Here is a 6,000-nt window from a genome sequence, read left to right on the forward strand (position 1 = left end):
GCCAGTGACCTACGATCCTTCCTGGTTGGGATTCTAGGTTGCATTTAAACATCCCTTGCAAACTTTATGCGGTTGTTTTAGAAAAGGGAAATTAAGATTTTTGCACGCCCCCCCACCCCCGGTCGCCGCCAAAAAAAGGGGGGAAATCATGTATCGCAGAAGCTAGAACCATCAAGTGCCTTGAGTCGTTCCATCGATCTGCTTACCTCTTTAACAAAATATATTATTCACAACTCTGAAACGCGCTTTGAAGTTCTTGTGCATCCGCTACCTGCTTGGAGATGGATATACTATTACATGCTCGTATCTCCTACCTTTTGTGCTGATTGCTCAAGAGCCGGTCCGGGAGTCAAGCCGGAACCTGGATTCTAATCCTTGCTGAATTACGACCAGCGCTGGAGGTCCTTGGAACGATTATGATCTGTGAACATAGCCTACCTTACGGGGTTGTTGTGAGGATAAGCCAAAGGGAGGGCAAGTATGCAAATATTGATCCTGGTCCTCGGTGGAAAGACGGGACAGGAATATGAGAGGCAAGACTGTAAAGGCTGTAAGAAAACCTATATAATTCATTAGAATGCGGAGTCCTTGTAGCTCTTAAGAGGTACAAAAAAGGAGCGATTCTACTAAATACCAACGGGGGGAAAAGGTGCAGCTATAACTTTAGTAACAGCCCAGACACAATATTACTTAGTCAAGAGTAATGCTGCTTGTTGCTAATGGTGAGACTGCAAGCACCACAAACAGTGCCATTGCCACTCACCGTAGTTGCACGATTTTTATTTACAGTCAGTCAACAAGCGCTGTTGTTGAACTAATATCACCGGCGCAGCTTACTGTCCGTAGTGCAACTGGCACCTGTGATCAGCATTGCTCGACCCTAACTTAGCGTGTTCGCTTGGCAAGAGGCTCCGTTGAGTTCCAGTGGGGCTTTCAAGCGAGTCTACACAAGGCTAATGCTGGGGTCCTAGGCGCGCTTGAGAATGAATAGGGATTTATCCTCAAGTGAAAAGAATGCAGTTTGGGGATATGAGAGGGACAATAACCAAGGCGAGCTCGTCGACTCCCCGCACCTTTTAAACAAATTAAGGACGGGGAAGTTTTAAAAACATTCCCCCTAAAGGGCATCGTGCACGCAGACAGACACCCACCCCCCACTTCCATGGCATTTAAAAATATAAAAAGTACGATCCCATTTTTGAAAAGCAGTTTCTCTGGAAAGGTATTGTGTAGGAGGAGCGCTGGAAATGGATGCTCCAGGTGATAAAGAATCGGCTGTAGCTCACCCCCACCCCCACCTCCCCACAGGAAGAGGACAGCCTCTGGGGACTGATCCCAGAGCCATCCTTTAACCTCCCGCCCCATTTTGGTCGTGCCACTCCAGCGATGGATCGCCCCGATGTGGGGCGACCACGCCGCTTGCACCAGGAACAGCACTAGCGCCAGTCTCTTTGAAAGCCAATGGGATTGTTCCCGAGAAGGCGGCCAGCTGGTTGATCATCTCCCCATGTATCTCCAGCACTTGGGTGGGCAAGTCTTGCCAGTGTGATTTCCCCACCCCCACCCCCAGCCCTCTGCCGGATCTGCCCCTCCCTCAAACGCAAAGCCTTGGATCAGTGTTTGGGTCCTGAGTTCAAGTGAAGAGTCAGACGCTGTGTGTGTGTGGTTGAGGACCAGCGACTTAGTGCCTCATTCTGTGGGCCTTTGTATTTTAATTTAGGAGAATTTCAAAGCCTCCTTTGCTTCGCCGTGGGCCCTGTTTCTCCAGGGAGGGATGCTGCGAGGGCGGGGCTGGAGATGGGGGGGGGGAGAGAGATTTCAGATAATGTAGCGGCTAACTCGATTATGCTAACAAACTTGGCTTGAAAGCAAATACTGTGCTAGGCAGGGATGCTATGGAGGTTGGGGAGGGGAGGCTGCAAGTGAAATCAGATTCTTCAGGCAAGGAGGGCTGCAATCTGTGGCAGGATGAGACGAGTCCCTCCAGCCTTCGGAGTGCATTTATTCAGATGTTGTGTTTTTTGCTTTTGTTTTTAAAAAACGCTTTCTCCTTCTACCTTTCCCGGTCCTCCTTGGACCCCTCTGGCGCGTCACCGACGTGTTTAGGGACCCGATCTCGATTCTGGGAGTTGTAGGTCCCCACTGCAATTTCTACATCCAGCTAGGCATATGGAGTGGGATTGTGCTCTTACGCATGCTTGAGCATGCTCCCCAAGCGCCGTAACGCGGGAATAAAGCCTCGCTGGGCTCAGGAGGGTTTACTTCCGAGTAAACTTGCGTGCACTTTTGCTGCAGAAAATCCCAGAGATGTCAAGGGTGTCAGTGTTGTCTGGCTCCTCAACACATGGGGTCTCAGGTGGGCTTTTTGGGGTTGCAGACCGAGGGAGGATGACTATAAGTTGAAAGAAAGGCTAAGATCCTGTTCCTTTCCAGCAAGCGCTAAGCAACTTAATAGAACTTACTTCCGAGTTTTTTCTTAATGGCTAGAATCAGGTCCTTCACTTGTAAGGTTTCGTTGTCTCCTTCCGAAAACGAGTATCCACGGGCGAGATTTCGAACGGCCTGATCCACACGATCCAGTTAAACCGAAGCGCTTCGACTCCTTTCATTTATGTATCTCAAGCCTAAATAGTTTTTCTCTGCTCGCCACACGATTTTAGGGGCGCAATCCAATAGCGAAGTCACTTCCGAAGGGGCATGAGAAGTAGTCTGCCGGTTAGTTTCTAGAGAACCACCAGCACACACCATCAGATTTAGGACTGCGATCCTACACGAATCGCCTTTGGGTGCAATCCTATACAAGCATTCCTGGGAACGAGCCTCGCTGAGCGCAAAGGGAGCTTACATCCGAGTAAACATTCATGGGGTTATGGTGTTTGACTTGGCGATCACTTTGCAACGAAATCCGAGAAACGCCCTACAGAACAGAGGATAAATGCCGGATAAATTCGGGCACATTTCACCTCCGTGGGTTTTAGTGGGAAAACTGAGCAGGCGCTTAAAAGTGACTTTCTTTGCAGAGGTGCTGGAACGACTTCAGTAACAGTAGAAACTCTCATGTAGTAGATACAACCACGAGTGATCGTTAGAGGTGCAAACTTAACCCCACTTAGGACTTACTTCTGAGTAGACATGGTTAGGCTGTTAGAACCTTTCTGTTTGTGTTTTGCGACTGTATATTTATTAATTTTATAAGGCTATCCGTCATTTGATTGGTGGTGCTGTCCCGTTCGGTCAAGAACTCTGGTCAAATCCAACTTCTTATTTGATTTGATGCTTCAAGGCTTCTAGGCACAATTCATCTGAGAGCGACCTTAATTATTAGTTTATTATTATTCATGGGCGTAGCTAAGGGGGGCAGGGAGGGGCAGCTGCTCCCCAATCAATAAAGATCAATAAAAATACATAACTGAGGTTCTGCCCCCCTAACAAAAGGCTTGTCCCCCCCCAGCAAAAATCCTGGCTACGCCCATGTGATTATTTATTAAATTTGTATACCGCCCTATACCCGCAGGTCTCAGGACAGTTCACAGTGGGGCTAACTTCCGAGTAAACATGTTTGGGGGGGAGGAAGATCTTTAAATAATAAAAAAATCAGTGGGGGCAAAGACGTCTGTCCCCACCAAACTTGATGGTGTACAGACTTTAACCCTAACTTGAGTTCATCAGGATCAATAGCGCAATCCTCACGTTTACTCAGAAGTCAGCCCCACCGGGTTCACTTACAGGTAAGCGCGCTTGGAACTGCAGCGCCCACCAAGGATACGTGCAAGTACATCTACTTGGCGGTAAATTAAATCGGGGCGGAGGTTCTTAAGCACTCAATGGAGCTCGTGGGATCCCGACTGTTTAGGATTCGCGCGTAGTTTGGTCTCCAAGCGTTCCCGTCTGAAGTGGATTGGCGATAGGGCTATAGATCTTAGGGTGAAGTGGGTAAGGGGATCGGGATCTCCAGCAGAGGGTCCTTCAGCGGGAGACAGGCGGCTGGTGGGGGGAGCACCAGGGAAGGGACGGCGCGAGTAGAAAGCGCGGCTCCCTCTCCTGAAACGAGACTCCGGTGCGTCGGGCGCTGTGGGTCCTCTATTATTTGCCGAGGCAGAGTCAACCTCCCCTGCCTCCCGCTCTCCCTCCCTTTCTCCGCCAGCAACCCGATAGCCTCCAGGTTAATGGGGCCACCCTTGATTGCCTTTGTAGTGTCCCCTTGAAAACCTAGATGGAAACATGGGAGCGCCAGGGGGGTCCTGGTTATATTAGAGGAGTTCTCTTCCAGGAGAGGTGCAGCGCAGCGAGTTAATTGGGAAAGAAACGGGGGGGGGGGGAGACCCAGAAAGCGGCGGCGCGGGTGGGGGGCGGGGAGAGGGATGAGCAGTAATATCCGTCTGGTTTCATTGATTAAACAAATCCTGCCTTATTTGTACGTGGAGAAATAACGTTTCCATGAGACGAGGCACTTGACAAGTTATGTAACCTAAAAGCAGACAAAATAATTTGTCTCTGATGTGGGCAGCAGAATAGGGTTGGGGGAGCGTTATATCCTATTTTTGTCAATAGCTTTCTAATATATAATTTTAACGCTGCCCTGACCCTTCCCAGTGAGCGTCAGTAGTGTATATACACACAAATATTGGTTTACTTTCCATACTAGGCACAGGATTGCAATTTAATAATCCGCTCCTAGCTTAAATTAAGCACAATTTGTCCTATTCATTTCAAATTAGCATGCTTTTCGCTACTTACTTGGGAGTAAGCCCAGCCCCATGGTACTCCATGGGGTTTGCTCCCGAGTGTACGTGGAGAGGTTTCGCAGCCAGCTGCAAATCTCACTGAAATACTCTGAGTTTTAAAGTGTGCTTAACTTTGGATGGATCGTGTCTTATCCGTGTGTATTAGTATGTGCATATATTTTTTTAGCTTGAATAAAGTGTGTGTGTGGGGGGGGGGAGATCCTCTTAATATTCCTGTCTTCATTAAGGTGATAGTTCTTTTTTAAAGTCAGGGAAACAGTCACAGAATTGTAGAGCTGAAAAGAACCCCCGGGGGTGGGGTCACCTAGTCCAGTTAAACCGAATTAATTGTATCAAGCGATTCTTCCCATTTCGTAGGGAAATGTTGGGCTTTGTATTAAATAGTCGCTGACATCCCTGCTTTGGGGTGTGTGTATTGGAATCCAGATCATTTCGATGTAATTAGCGCTACAGTTCTACACACCCTTTGCTTGGGGACTATGAATGAATTTGAGTACTGTAAAGGGGGCAGGATGAGGTCGCGCGTGCCACAGGATGCGAGACATCTTCACCTTTGCCTACCTGATTCAGAATCGACCAGGTAGCACGAACCATTTGAACTGGAAGAGATTTTGAAGAGGGAGGAAGAGAGAGCCGTGGGACTGCAGACCTCTAAAGCTGGATATCTTCGGTTTTAAATACCTAATTAAACTGGCGCCTCGGCAGAATTAAAGAATACATTCGGAATAAATGAACGCGGGCCTTGACCGAGGTAGTCTCGCCAGAAGAATCCCTTTCCCCCCACCACTAGGGCTACTTCAGAGGAAGCAGGAGGAGACTCATAGCCAAAAGAGAAGCCTGATAAAATTCTGCCTCTCTCAGACTGATTCACTACCCAGCGATGTAAACGTTTTAAACCGGTTTTCTCCTCCCCCTCCCCTCCCCTGCCATACTGCATTTGGAAAGTGGTGAATCATCGCCGGCAGAAACGTGTTCGGAATCCGATCCTATGCATATCCGAACCTGATGATCCTTATGTTGGCGTTTGTAGTTAAAGCACATCGGTAGAAGTTGAATTTAATGCTGAATGCCTGTTGGAGCAGCATACTTTATCCTGGGTATAACGACGCAGAGACTCTGAATTTAGGCAAATAAGAAAGCTACGTTTATTACAGGAAATACAACTTGATAGGGAATATCTTAGTTCTATTTAACTAAGGTGGAGATGCACTGAGACTTGCTTGCTATGTATCCTCTGTTGAGGACGAAGAAGAAA

This window comes from Podarcis filfolensis (assembly GCF_964270895.1).
Source record: "Podarcis filfolensis genome assembly, chromosome: 3".
Classification (NCBI taxonomy): Eukaryota; Metazoa; Chordata; class Lepidosauria; order Squamata; family Lacertidae; genus Podarcis; species Podarcis filfolensis.